Below are 15,875 nucleotides of genomic sequence, written 5' to 3'. Positions count from 1 at the left end.
TAGACTCTTTCCACTTAATATATTTTCCAAATTTCATGTTCTATGGCAAATTTCCTAATTTCTTTTCACAGGGCAAGCACTCTTTTAATGTGATTTCCAATACTATAAATTTTTGTGATTAGCTTTCATTATAATATGTAGTCTATAATGCACTAGAGGTCTGCCCCAATTGACAGAGAGAAAACAGATGATTGTATTTTGGATGTATATTTATTCTCCATATATTTAGTCACAAGGTACCATTTCATAGTCTCCTTAAAGCAAGGTAGTTAGAGTAAAACTTTGAAACTATGCGCCAGATACTGGTCATGGTCAACAGATGAAGTAACTCTCTTGTTCTATATCTTTTGAAGATTTCCAGGGAAGCAGTTTCTCTAATTTCATTCAATAAAGGAAGATTACACCCATATACTCACTCATTTAAATCCTAGGTGTGTGCAATAAAGCCAAGGTAAAATATTCTCAAAAGCTAGACTACTACATACTGAAGAAGGGTTTTTCGCTAAGGTTTCCTAATAACCAGGTATGATGTATCTCTACTATTATTCAAAACTTTTGCTTTTCCTCATCATACAGCAAAATAACTGGTGTGTGTGTGTGTGTGTGTGTGCGTGCGTGTGTGTGCGTGCGTGTGTGTGCTGGGGGGGATGATTACAACTCTTCTCTCAGTGCTTTGCAGGCAGTCACTCTAGGGGACCCGTAGGAGGACACTGGAATATACGTTGTACATATTAATCACTGTTGAGATGCAGACATGGTGATCCAAGGACCCTTTATACAACAGGTTCCCTTATTTCCCCCAAAACCTACTTTCCCACGATATTTTGGAACTAGCTATCACTTTCTGTGGATGACTATCTGCCATGCCATACAAATATGAATTCACCTTTACTGTATCATTGTGGGCAGGTGTGTCCGCACAGGTGTATAGATAGAATGGTCTTCGCAATATTACTGTGTGGTCCAATGTTCATGATTCTAACATGAACAAGATGGGCTCTATCACATACATTTCTCAACCCTCCTTCCACTTTAGAATGCATCTTCTCTAACTTTTCTCTGTCAATGCCCTATTTTCTCTTTTCATAGCAGTGACCCTGTTTATTGATGTAACTGGCTCCTTTTTCATATCCAAATTTAGCAAATAAAGATATGTATATAACTTTATAATGTTAAGACTCAAGTTTTAAATTTTTACTTCTTTACTTTCAAAACTATCCAGGTTATGTTTACCTTTGCTTGTTGGTTGGTTTGGTTTAAAAAGCAATTCAGTGAGAAAGTATTTAGATTTGGTACAATTATATTTTCAATAGACTAGCATGTTTCATGCCAAGTTTTGATTTACAATTTGGTTCTCCTCACTTCCTTGATTTGATGCCCATAAATATCCATTAGGGAAAGTTTAAATTATTTTTGACAGTCTGCACACATTTCTAAGTGTAATGAGACTATAATACATGGATGGTTGAAATACATTAAAGTACAGAGTTTGGAGGGAGGCCCTTAGAAGATCCAATAAATGAGAAACAATTCAACAAAGACAACAAAAGTAAGAGAGGAGAGAAGATGGAACAGGCAATAAAAAGGATAAACTTCCCATCTTTCCCAGGGACATCAAAGATAATTTCAGCAAAAGAGGGTAGAAAAGACAAGTAATAGCTACTATGGAACTATAGTTTGCAACTGAATTCACCTTCAGGAATTGAGAAAGGTGGAATTGAAGATATTAGAGTTGCAGTAGCTAGAGGCACAATACAAATGAGATGGAGCAAATAATGGCAACTTAACAGGGGTGCAAATAAGAAGATATTCTTGACAGCCTCAATGTTTCAGCTTATGAAGCAGAACTATAGGTAAGCCAAGACACTGACCATAAAGCAAGTGCACCACAGTATCTCTCCTTCCAAATGATAGTCTGCTAGTATTGAATATTTTTAAAGATAATTTATACAATATGGCTTTGTCTATGTCTTATAGAGCAATCTGGAAAATGCACATACATATTTCTGTACCATATTTCATATGCTATCAAGACATCTTGGAAATGGAGGATTGAGAATAAATGCTGCCTAGAAAGATTCCATTAAATTAATTAATTTAGATAATTTATTAAATATGAAAGGAAATATTTCCTAAATATAACTTATTGTTAATCCTGATACCAAGGGTTGGAAATATAGTAGTAAATAAGACAGACAAGATCCACAATCTTGCAAAGTGAAAATAAAGAAGGTAACATAGATAAATCAATAAGATAACTTCAGATGGTGGCAAATGATGTACAAAAACATTAAATAGTAATATGATAATGTCTAGAAATGAGGTTTCAGTTGTTCTAATGTCTTTTCCATTTTATACTCAGAACAGCAACACTCACGATTCTGTTTTAAATTGCTAAACTGGGCTTTAGGAAAATTAAATCAAAGAAAATTATGATAATGATAAATGTCATAAATTTACAACCTACTATTGTTTTTGTGTCCAAGAAGAATTCAAACCCTGTCTTTTGAGTAATTAATAAATTGGAATGGACACAGTAAATTAATAATGACATCAAATTTCATTGAATATTCAATGTAGAAATACAATAATACTGTGTAACTTGCCAATATTAACCTTTACAAAATATTTTATTTATATAATTTCCTGCAGAAAAAGTAACTAAATCATAAACTGATACTTACTTCTTTTAGTAAACTAATTTAAAATCACATGGAACATTTTATATTGTAGATAGTGCCTTAGAGAATATGATTGTAATCGGTACAAAAAAATCAGTAAGTGTAAGAAAACTGAGAGAATCACAAGTCTACCAGTTTTTAGAAGTGTCAAAATCTATTTTAAGCCTAGGTCTTTGGTGTATACTCTCTTGTCAGATCCTTATTGCTGTCATCCGTTGACCTCTGGTTCTCAACTGTCTTAAAGTTAACACTTGCAACAACAGGTGTCCTCTTTGTGGCTTTAACATCTTTTTTTTTTTTTTTTTTTTATCTTTCCAATGCCCTAAAATCATTCACACCTAATGACCTGTCTTTCCTCATCTTTAGTACCCTCAGGTACAATCTGACTTCAAACCCGTAATTATTCAAATCATCAAAAACCTCACTCTCCCAACATACTTCTCCTGCACTCTCCTAATTTTACTTCTTTCTCTTTCTTGCCCTCTCTCCCTGTCTCCCCTTTTCCCTCTTTTACTTTTTTTGACCCAATTCTTTCTCTGGCTTCCTCCGTTCTCCAAGATTTTGTGAGATCAATTGTCCTACTTTGACCTGTAAAAAATTCCTAGTACGTATTCTTTCATCTTAACTCAAGACCTTTCCATGAATATCTCTTTAAGGCTAAAATGTCTTTATATATTTTTTACCTTCATTTGCTTACCTAATCATTCTCGGTGAAGCCAGTCAAAGTTTCTTTTTCTTTTTTTTTTTTTTTTAAGATTTTATTTATTTACTTGAGAGAGAGAGAGAGAGCAGGGTCAGAGGGAGAAGCAGACTCCCCGCTGAGCAGGGAGCCCGATGCGGGACTCGATCCCGGGACTCCAGGACCATGACCTGAGCCGAAGGCAGTCGCTTAACCAACTGAGCCACCCAGGCGCCCTTTTTTTTTTTTTTTTTTTTTTTTTTAAAGTTTCAAGGTTGAGATAAATACCAAATCTCCTCTTTCCTCACAGAGAACCTTTGCATAGTCTTATCACATCATTTATTATTTTGTATAGTAGAAAGTTTCCATCCTCACTACTATTTACATTTCCTTTGAAGGTAGATTATTAAATTCCTGGTGCTGAGCACAATGACTGATGAATAGTAGATGTACACTGATGTTATTTATCAAGAAAATACATGAATATAAGCTGTTTGGGCACATGCCCTCTTTTAGTACTTCTTATGGCACTTATCACAACATTCATATGATTATACTGTGCATGTTCTATAGATAAGGAGTTAGAAGCAGGAATCACATTGGATTTATCTCTGAATCCATAAGCACTTTTCAAATTATAGATAATGAACAGATGCTAATCAAATTGGGTAATATCCTATTACAACATTTCTCAAAGTGTGTTCTAATAAATATTAGCCACTAAAACTGCCTTTGGGGATAGGGGAAGATACGCCAGTCAAAAACACTTTGAATTGTTGTTTTGTAACCATATGTGGCCCCTTTTCTAGATTTTTTGTAAAGTTTTAACACAGAATTCTTAAATTTATTTCAACAATAACTCTCCTATTCCCATATTTTGACATAAAATCAAAAAACATGTTATAAAATTATTTAATAGAACCCTTTCAGAAACTGCTAATTTTATGTATTCATTTGTGTCTGGATAGAAATGTGTTTCATAGTCCCAAGGAAAACCAGCATCTTTAAAAATAGTCAAACAAGAAAAACTCATAAAATCTCTATTATGTTCTACAGACTATTATAAGTTAGAAAATCACTCTAGCAACAAAATTTATCTATTTCTGGGATGACATTGAAGGCACTGATCTTCCATGCCATGCAAGTCATGAGTACTCTGCGTGTGGAGTATACAGATATCCACACTGACCAGGCTGTGCTTTTTTTCAACACAGATGTGTCTGTGTTCTTGGTTAGATATTTAAAAGTCACTGAACTGCAGAACACACAATCTTATGTGGTTTTAACAAGAGCATTAAGAAGCTAAGCATTGTATTATGCAGTCCAATTATTCAGAAGCCAGATGTTATAAAGTCTTTACAAAGCAAATGAGAGAAGTGGGTACACTAAATTTTCTTCTCTTTCTAATCCCCCCCTTTACTGACACCGCCCTCTTGCTTATCCCCATCTCTACCCTGACTTTCGTTTCCCACATATCCCCTATTTCCCTGATCTATCTTTTAGGCATTTTTCTTATAAAAATTGGATGCTGTAGAATAGTGTTATTTTTATCTAAACACATGCTTCAGGAAAATCTCTTTATATTTCAGATATAATGTGTGTGTCCAGCTACCAAAATTTAATGAAGATGAAATAGAAAAGTTTAATATTACTATAGCCATTTCAAAATTGAATTTGTAATTAAAACCTAGCAAAAAACCTCCACATCCAGATATTAATAGAGAATTCTACTAAACATATAAAGAATTAACAATTTTACCCATTATTTTCCAGAAAATAGAAGAGGAGGGAACACTTCTCAACTCATTTTACAAAGTTAGTATTACACTCTTGATAAAACCAGACAAGGTCTGTACAAAAACAGAAAATAAATAAAACTAAAAAACAAAAACAAACAAAAAACTTCAGACCAATATCTCTCAATAGATACAAAAACCTTCAGTAAAATATTAGCAAATTGAATTCATCAAGGTATAAAATGAATTACACACCATGACCTAGTGAGATTTATTCAAATTATATAAGGCTGGCTCAATCTTTGAAAATCAATTAATATAATCCACCATATCAACAGGCTATAAAAGAAAATTTAATGATCAAATCAATAGACACAGAAAAAGCATTTCACAAAATCCAATATCCATTGATGATAAAAACTCTCAGTGCCATGAGAGACTATGGACTCTTGAGAAACAAACTGAGGGTTCTAGAGGGGAGGGGGATGGGGGGATGGGTTAGCCTGGTGATGGGTATTAAAGAGGGCACATATTGAATGGAGCACTGGGTGTTATATGCAAACAATGAATCATGGAACACTACATCAAACACTAATGATGTAATGTATGGTGATTAACATAACATAATAAAATAAAATTTTAAAAAATGTAAAAAAAAATAAAAACCACCTCTCAGCAAATTAGGAAGAGAGGGAACATCCTCAACTGGATAAAGAACATGTACAAAAACCTATAACATTATACTTAATATTGAATTACTGAATGATTTTTATTAAGATCAGGAACACAGTACATGACTCTTATTCAACATTGTGCTAGAGGTTTGCTTGAGTCCATAAGGTATGAAAAATAAATTAAAAGGAATATATCTTGGAAAGAAAGAAATTGTCCATACTTAAAACAATATGATTATTTATGCAGAAAATCCCAAGCAGTCTACAAAATAAACCCCTAGAACTAATAAGTGCATTCAGCCTGGTCGCTGGATACAAGATGAATTAAAAAAAAATTCAATTTCTAAATAATAACAATGAACATGTAGAAATTGAAAAAAATAAAATTGACAATTTTTTGAATAAAATTAAATAGGTATAAGTCTAGTAAATCATTTATAGGGTCTGTATCAGGAAAATTTAAAAATGCAATAAAAAATCAAAGACATAAGTAAATGAAAAGACATGCCATGTTCCTGAATTGACTTATCATGGTAAAGATATTAATTCTCCCCCAAATAATCTACAGTTTTAATGCAATTCCTATTGAAATGCCAGGAAATTTTTTTTGTAGACACACACAAGGTAATTATAAAATGGACATGGAAAGGTACAGGACCCAGGATAGATAAAACAAATTTGGAAAAGAAGAATGAAGTCCAAGTAAACAATAGCCTTTTCAATAAATGATGCTGGGGCAATTGAACAACCATAGGAAAAAAATAAACCTCAGTCTAAAGTTCACACTTGAAAAAATTAAACATCTACTTATGATTTTAAAAAGTCTCAGCAAACTGGTAAAATCAAGTATTCAACCTGATAAAGGGCATCCATGAAAAAGATACAGCTAATATAATTGTGGTAATTTTTAAAGGTGAATAATTTAGTGCTTTCCCTGGAAGATCAGAAACAAATTATAAATGTCCACTCTCACCATTTCTATTTAGCATTGAATTGGGAGTTCCTGCTAGTGCATTAAAGCAAGAAAAGTAAATAAAAGACATGCCAAAGGTAAAGAAAAGGGTAAAATTGTGTCTTCAGAGGACATGATTGTCTATGTGGAAAATTTCTATAAATCTACAAAATGCTAGAAGACATTATGAATGACTTTATCAAGATCTCAGGATAGAAAATGAATGTACAAAAATCAGCTGTATTTCTGTGTTTTAGCAATGAGCAAATGAAAATTGATTTTTTAAATTAAATTATCACTTGCAATATCATAAAAATAATTGAAACAGGAATAAATATAACAAAATGTACATCATTTTTAATATGTTTTAAACTTCAAATAATATATAAATCATATTTATATACTTAGATAACCTAAGTAGATAGAGAAATATGCCCACATTCATTTCTAGGAATATTCAACATGGTTATGATGCCATTTTCCCCAATTAATATATAAATTCAGCATAATTCTTGTGAAAATCTCAGTGGAAATGAATGATTCTAAAATTCATGTGGAAACATAAAGTACCTAGAATAACTGTTTTTTAAAAAGTACTTAATTAGATGATTCATGCTAGTTGATTTTAGACTATCAGTCTACAGTAATAATGAGGTGCTGCTGATCTGATATATACACAGATAAATGGAAGAAAATAGAAAGTTTAGAAATAAATCTACAGATATATGACCAATTGATTTTTAACAAAGAATTCAAGGTAACTGAATGATGAAAAAATATCATCTCGACAAATGGTGTAGAACTGAATATTTTAATATAAAAAATAAGGAAATCACCTCAACCCTACATAATTATTAATTCAAAATGGATCATAGATGTGAATGTAAATGAAAAAATATTAAAACTTCCAGAAAAATGCATGAGAGAAAAATTTGTGGATTAGTGGGAGATTTGTTAGATAAGAGAGAAAAAGCATGAATCATTTAAAAAAAGATAAATTGAGCTTCATATTTTAAAAAGTTCTGCTCACAAAAATACATTATTAAAAAAATTAAATGACAAGCCATAGATGAGGAGAAAATATTTCTAATGCACATAGTTAAAAAGAAAATGTATCTACAAAACACAAAGTATTTTCCAAATTTGTAAGATAACAGATGACTCAACAACAACAACAACAAAAAAAACAGGTAAAAACTTTGAACACTTCATGGAGGAAGAGATACAGAAAACAAAGAAACACATGAAAAGATGTTTAAATTAACATGAGATATCACTATCCACTTAGGAAAATGACTAATAGGAATATTCCACTGAGAACTAATACACTCATTAAAATGGTTATCATTTAAAAACTGAAAATTACAAGATGGGTGAGAATGAAGAGCAATTTGAACTTTTATATCTGGCTTATGGAATGCAGTGTGGTACAGCCACTTTGAAAAACAGGTTAGCAACTTCTTACACAATATACAAATATCATTTAACTTAGCAATCACACTCCTAGTATTTATCTAAGAGAAATGAAAACGTATGTACATACAAAGACTTGTACACAAGTTTTTGTCTTCATTATGTCTTCATCTTCATTCATAATCACCAAAAACTGACAAGTGGTCAGTTTTTATAAAATATATATATATATAATAAATATTTATATATACTTATATTTTATATATTTTATATATATTTTATATATTTATATATCATATATTATATATATAAATAGAGCTGGTGCATTCATACAATTATGCTTTATCACTAGTAACAAGGAATTAAATACTGATACTTGTAACAATATAGATGAATCACACAAGCATTGTAATAGAAGAATCGATATACTACATACTATGTGACTGTATATTGTATAATGTTTTTTTATATGACATTCAAAGAAAAGGAAAGACAGTCACAACAGTGGGTGAGGGAAACATTCCATATCTTTATTTTGGCTACATGATTGTATATGTTTGTAACAATGCATAAAATTGCATGCCTAAGAAGTTTCAATTTTAATGTAAATTATTCTTCCATAAACCTGGCTTTAAGAAAACAAATAGTTTTAAGAGATTTTTGGCTTGCCTGTCAATAACATTAACAAAATAATATGTATATTTCTTGCTTGGAGCAAATAATTGGAACAAAATAAATGTATTCTCTCAAAGGAAAGGACAAGAAGTCATTTTAAATTCTTGAAAAAGATCATCCTCTTTATGACTAGAGAAATTGAACCTCAAATATATATATATATATATGTGCAAATATATATTCAAACTATGAATATTCTAAATTGTTTTTCTTTGTACAATACTTCCAGTTTTAACCATAATTACATCCCCAATATATTTATTGCCAATGTATGTTTTTCTTTAGGTCTCCTGAATTGATATTGGTACCAGGAAAATGGTCTAAAAAGCAAATGTTTGAAAAGAAAAAGAAATGTATATTAGCCAGCCATTTACTTTATCTGTTTGAGTCTAATAATTTCATTTATCTTTCTCACTGAACTTACTAAAATAAATGGTTTTGTTGGAGCTAGACTTCTTTTTTTTTTCTTGTCACAATTTTTTGAAACATAGCAGCTAAAGAATGTAGAAAATGTTGAATTTAAATGATCAGTGTATGTATACTCAAGTAATGGTTACAGTATAATTCCTAACTTTCCCATAATTTTTTTTCATATCATAAGCACAACATTATATGAATGCTTTTGAGTAAATGACTAAATTTTTAATTGTACCTCTATCACTAAACAGAGAGCTCTTATTTCTACTTTCTTGGAAATGGAAATTGAATAGCTTCAAATTTATTCAGTGAGATGTAAATATCTTCAAAGAACCATTCAAGAGCATCACGGATATTTTCCAAATACCATCCATATGTAAAGTAGTATACAAGGAAAATGTAAAATACTAAAGATTATATATAAATGAGAAAGGATATGGCTAAACAATCCAAAGAAGCTATACCTCAATTCCACTCTACTTCCCTTTCCCTCTCTCTCTCTCTCCCCCACTCTGAAAATCACAGAAACAAATCAAAATAAACAAAACAAAAACATTTAGAATAGAGTTTCTTAAAACAGGGTATAATATTATTCCTATTTCTGTGGATTATCTCTATTTCACAAATTCCCATACTTATAATAAGTATGTACATAAATAAATATACAATCTGCAAAACTTGTTAAATATGATTTATGTAGGCTATTAAAATTTTCACAAATCCCCTAATTTTCTCACTTCTCTACTTAAAGTATTTAAGCAGACATTTTAGCAACTGAACTACTCACATCTTTTGCCAGGTTAATATTAGTAATAATAATGTACAATATTTATTGAGGGCTAGTTACTATGTACTGCATATTATTCCAAGCATACTCATTTAATTACAGAAAATAATACCTGTGTATTATGAAATGCAATGAAGTAGAGATTTTAATTATGGTGGATTGCTGTTCAATACGTAGATTTGTAAATACTGCTATTTTATTGGTTGGAAAACCAGCACAGTGTTTATTCCAACCATTCTAAGGGAAGGAGTCATTATAATTTACAGTTACATAATCCAGTGGGTAGTAAACATTTGTTAAACTCAGTGTCTGATAGTTTAAGACAAGGTTTATAATCTCTCGGAAAGTTTAAAATGACAATGCATATCCATAGTATCCAATGCAATTACTTTAGTACATGTTCAATGTTGTATTTCTTATGTTAGAGGTGTTACTTTGTTTCCCCTTTATTTACGCCACCGTCAGGCATATGACTTCTCAAAAAAATGCCTGATGAATATTTTCCACATCATTTACCTTTTTATTTTCCTGTATTAGTCTCAGTAATTTTTCTTCCTCTCAGTTTATTTTATAAACAGTCAGGTTTTAGATTACCTCAAGTCTGGTGTATTGTATTACATTGAAGACTTTATAACTTTACTTGGAAAAAATCATTTAGAGATATAATTATCTTTTTCACTACGTTTTTAAATTTTGATATTAATTGTGAATCAATATCTATGAAACTCACAAACTCCAAGATCTCACATTACTTTTGCTTAGGACATCAGGGAAGGATTGAAAGATTTATCATTCTTGACAAACAAACAAACAAACAGCCAGGCAAAACAAAGGCTGAAAACCATGTTTTATTAATTTCACAGCAAAAAATGCAAACATACTCAGGAAGAATTTTGAAGTAAATGTAATGAAGGAACTGTTTATAGAGTTGTGAGACAGGAACCAAAATGGAATGCTGTGGTAGCAAGGATAATAGGGTTCCATATTACCTGTAGTCCAAATGGGAATTGATTTCCACCCTGTGAAAAATGGGAATGCCTACGCACAGTGAGACCTGGTTCTGGGGATTATTCTGGGGAATAAAGTCAGTCCCTTCTATGGCTAAACTCTCAAGGAAGCCAGTGAGCAAGGGAAGGCAGAGCAAGGGAGTTGAATTTGGATTGTGGGTAAAGAGAAGGGACAGAGAATAACAGCACACTTGTCAATGTGCTCATTGTTTATTTAAAGATACCAAAGATACAAGACTGTCTAGTCACAAGACAAGAAAATTATAGCCTTAATATATATAATAGAATATTTAAAGTCAAACAGTCATAAAGGCAATATAAAAACCATCACAGAAGGATAGACAGTGTCGAGAGTAAAGTCTTTTCCTAAGCTAAGAAGCCATTCAACAAAGAGTTGACAAGAGGCTTCTATACACCAAGCATTCTTGCTAGAGTTGCATGAGTGAACGCAGTGCCAGACTTTTCTTTGTAGTAGAAGAACATTATGTAATAGGTTTTAGCAAGATGCTCAGCAGAAATGGTAAATCTGTGTATAATGAAGTAGAGGAGAGTAAAAGAACTGGGTCATCAAGCAGTGCATGGTCTAGGAAACTTTCTCACCTAAGGGACATATTTTAACAAGGTGAGTATGAACTCTCTGGTAGCTCTGGGAAGTGTCCATTATGGTCCGTGGAAAAGCTGGGGTCCCACAGAAGAAAAGGAGCTCTTGACTGGAAGCCCTTGCAAAAACCACAAATCTGGAGAGCCATTAATATAAAACATGCAGTTGAACCACCTCACACCTGTCAGAATGGCTAAAATTAACAAGACAGGAAACAACAGATGTTGATGAGGATGTGGAGAAAGGGGAACCCTCTTACACTTTTGGTGGGAATGCAAACTGGTGCAGCCACTCTGGAGAACAGTATGGAGGCTCCTCAAAAAAATGGAACTACCTATGACCCAGCAATTGCACTACTAGGTATTTACCCAAAAGTTAAAAAACACTGATTTGAAGGGGCACATGCACTGTGATGTTTATAGCAACATTATCAACAATAGCAAAATTATGGAAAGAGCCCAAACATTGGATAAAGAAGATGTGATGCACACACACACACACACACACACACACACACACACACACACACACACTGAAATATTACTCAGCCTTCAAAAAGAAAGAAATCTTGCCATTTGCAATGACATGGATAGAGCTAGAATGTATTATGCTGAGCAAAATAAGTCAGTCAGAGAAAGACAGATACCATAAGATTTCACCCATATGTGGAATTTAAGAAACAAGACAGATGAACATAGGGGAAAGAAAAAAAAAATAGAGAAGGAGACAGACCATAAGAGAGTCTCAACTATAGAGAACAAACTGAGGGTAACCAGAGGGGAGGTGGGCTAGGGGATGGGCTAAAAGGGTGATGGGTATTAAAGAGGGTACTTGTGATCAGCACTGGGTGTTGTATGTAAGTTACGAATCAGTAAATTCTACACCTGAAACTAATATTACACTCTATGTTAACTAACTGGAATTTAAATAAAAAGTTGAAACATTAAACAAAGAAAACCACACGCATTTGTCTCTGGCTTTCCCTCCTAAAATAAAACTCTATACTGACAGAATTTGTAATGGTTAGAGTCAGAAAATGACTGCCTTTTATTTTTGGATATTTCCTTTTTTTTTCATGCCATTTTATCTTATACAATTTTAAAGCTAATAACAACATGACAAACTGGGAATGGGTTCTCCTCTTCTATGTCATACTTCAGCTCAGATACGGTTTTGCTCTCAGAGACTTCTCCAAATATATTTTAAAAATAGAATGCATTTTGAAAATAATTTTATTTTAATTTTTTTAAGATTTTATTTATTTATTTGAGAGAGAGAGAGAATGAGAGATAGAGAGCATGAGAGGGAAGAGGGTCAGAGGGAGAAGCAGACTCCCTGCTGAGCAGGGAGCCCGATGTGGGACTCGATCCCGGGACTCCAGGATCATGACCTGAGCCGAAGGCAGTCGCTTAACCAACTGAGCCACCCAGGCGCCCGAAAATAATTTTATGTAGTATAGGGTTCTATGAAGTCCTCTGAATTAGAAATGTTCACTAAATTAATATCATGGTAGAAATATTTCATTGTATATTTCTATGAATACCTTTGAATAATGTTCATTGAATAACACAATAGTAAAACAAATTTAAGCATATTGTATCTACATTTCCCTTATATCGGTTTGAGTTAAAAATAACATATGGGTTTATAAATATGAATATACTTATATTAGAATCTTTTAAATATTCATATTTATAACTTATTTTATATGACCAAATTTCAGATAAATAATATTCAATAAGAATAACTTCAATTAAATAGACTTATTTTTACAAAGAAAGTTAAATTGTTATATACAATTAGCTTATGAGTTCATGTGAGAGATACATTCACAAAAACAATTTAAACATACTTTTGCACATGTACATGCACAGAGTCAAGAATTTATCTATATAAAGCATTAATTATGGATTTATCCCCTCTAGGATACTGATCATATTAACTATATTTCTCATGGTGTCCACACACCTTTATTTGGGTTTTGTCTTTTAGATAGAGGAGAAAGAAGAAAAGGACATTGGTCTGTGTGTGTGGATTGAGACAGTAACAAGTACTTTGAAACTGAAGAAAAAGAGGTGAAGAAAAATCATATTATGCTGATTAAAATAAACAGTGGGAGATTGCAGAATTGACCAGATAGTTGGCAACAAAAAATTAAGCAGGTAAAAATACATGCCCATACTCCAAAATGAACAGTATCAAATAAAATACTTTAATACTTCCCCTTTAATTTACTCAACAATGATATTTTTATTCAACATTCCCCTATGAATATTAATTGATCATTCTATAAGTATGGGTACCCTCCAAGGTGGTGGGGATAGATATCAAAAAAAAAAAAAAAAGGAAAAAGGAACTAAAGATACAATCCTCAAGGAGCTTCTATTCTGATTGGAAGAGAAATATAATAAACATGAATGAATAAATATACAGCATGCCAGGTAGTGATAAGTGTGACTAGTAAAACTAAGTAGTGTGAGTAAGATAGAGAGTGATAGAGTTAGACAGATCTCTGATAATGTCCCCCTTAGCTGAGTTTTGAAGGAAATAAAGGCATGAGCCATGTAGTTATCTAACATATGGCATATACATAGAACCTCGAACAGGGCTCTATGGCTGGGGTGAAGTGACTGAGAAAGGCAAAAGTTATAGATGGTATTTGAGCGTTAGTAGTCAGCCAGGTTGTATACAATCTTGTAGAGTTATTGTACTGTCTTGAAATGTCATTCCCCTTTAAATGTGAAGCCACCAGAATGTAAAAACAGTAGAGGAGTGTCAGGTCTGATTTGCATTTTATAAAGACTGAACTGATGTGTTGAATAGAGTGGGGTTGCTATAAGAGGAGGCTGCTTGAATTATTAAGTGATAGTTGCTGACAAAGTCTAGGAATAGAGTCATGGCAGCAGAGGTTGATAGGTTGTTTTCTGAGTTAAATTTGCTGAGAGTCAAAGGAGTTTGTGAGTAAGGAGTCAAATGTGACTTTAAAATTTTGGTTAACTGAGAAATGGAGTGCCTGTAACAGAGATGGAGAAGACTATCAGAAGTGGATATCTGGGAGGAAATAGTGGGAGCCCAGATTTGGACATGTGAAGCTTGCAGCACTTATCTGAAATCCAAGTAGATCTATCGAAGGCACAGCTGGAAACAGGAGTCACTAGCATATACATATGGTAATTAAAGCCACATTTCTAGATAATTGTTACCAAGCAAATGTGTAAATAGAAGAAGATCAAGAATTCACTCTGTTTCTGGTTCTGCCCCTTAAGGTCAAATCCAGAGGCAGTATGGAGGGAGAGATGGAAGGAGAACTTGGCGAAAGTTTTCTCCAACAATGGAATATGTGGGTCATGCCTTGAATCCTTCTATGTAGTAACGGTGGGACAGCCAGGTTTGAGGGTGAGAGAATAAAAATTGGAAGGGAGATACTAGAGTTCTGTCTCACTTTTCATTCTCTCTTGCCTTGGGATGCCAGGGTGCTGCCCCTACACAGGGGCAATTCCTCAATTCCTCCTCTCCTTCTTCTTGCTAAGTGACACAGAACTGTCACTTAGAACTCTGGAGCAGGGCAGCTTTGTGAAAAAAAAGACCACTAGCCTTGGAATGTTTTGTCCAACCTCTGATCCAAATCTACATGGGTGGTAGAGTTTGGTTTAAACTCACACAGTCCAACTTTGAAGCATATTATTGTTATCAACTGGCATAAATAATTTTTATATTAATGATACTGAATGTTTTATTCCATCACTTTGTTTTTTGCTTTCAATGTCATTTTTTTCTGAAGAAAATAATGCAGTTATGTCTGTATTATCTCACTGTGATATTCTAAATTGCATTCATGCTTAGAAAGCTATTTCTATTCAGAAATTAAATGAAACTATGTGCGAAACTTGTACAATATATTTTTGCTTATATTTTATGCATTTAAATCTTTAATCTGTTTGAGATATATTTTGGTGCAAAGTGGGATGAGAGACCATTGAATTTTTTTTCCCATACAGCTGCCAAGTTTCCCAGTACCACTTAAAAATAACTCCATTCTCCAATTTCTTATGGAGATGTTTGCTTTATCAAAATTTGTGTTCTAATAATACTACAATTTTTACTTTGTTTCATTGATCACATCTGTTTTCATGTGTACCTACAATATTATTTAATTATTACATCTCTTTATATTTCTGTGTTCATGGCTAGTAGAAAGAGCCAACCTCATTATTACATTTTCTGGGAAAAGTTATAGTTGTTTCCACCTGTAC

General features: G+C 32.6%; 1 protein-coding gene across 4 annotated transcripts in view; it reads right to left on the bottom strand.

Moving 5' to 3' along the window:
• The window catches only part of CSMD3 (CUB and Sushi multiple domains 3), a 1,163,243-nt gene that overhangs the window by 760,400 nt on the left and 386,968 nt on the right, over window positions 1-15,875 (bottom strand). The window lies entirely within an intron of this gene.

This window comes from Eumetopias jubatus, unplaced genomic scaffold (assembly GCF_037043125.1).
Source record: "Eumetopias jubatus isolate StellerSeaLion01/CBP00866 unplaced genomic scaffold, mEumJub1_p1.0 scaffold_4, whole genome shotgun sequence".
Classification (NCBI taxonomy): Eukaryota; Metazoa; Chordata; class Mammalia; order Carnivora; family Otariidae; genus Eumetopias; species Eumetopias jubatus.
Note: the sequence above shows the minus strand (reverse complement) of the source record. Positions and strands in the feature narration are given on the sequence as shown.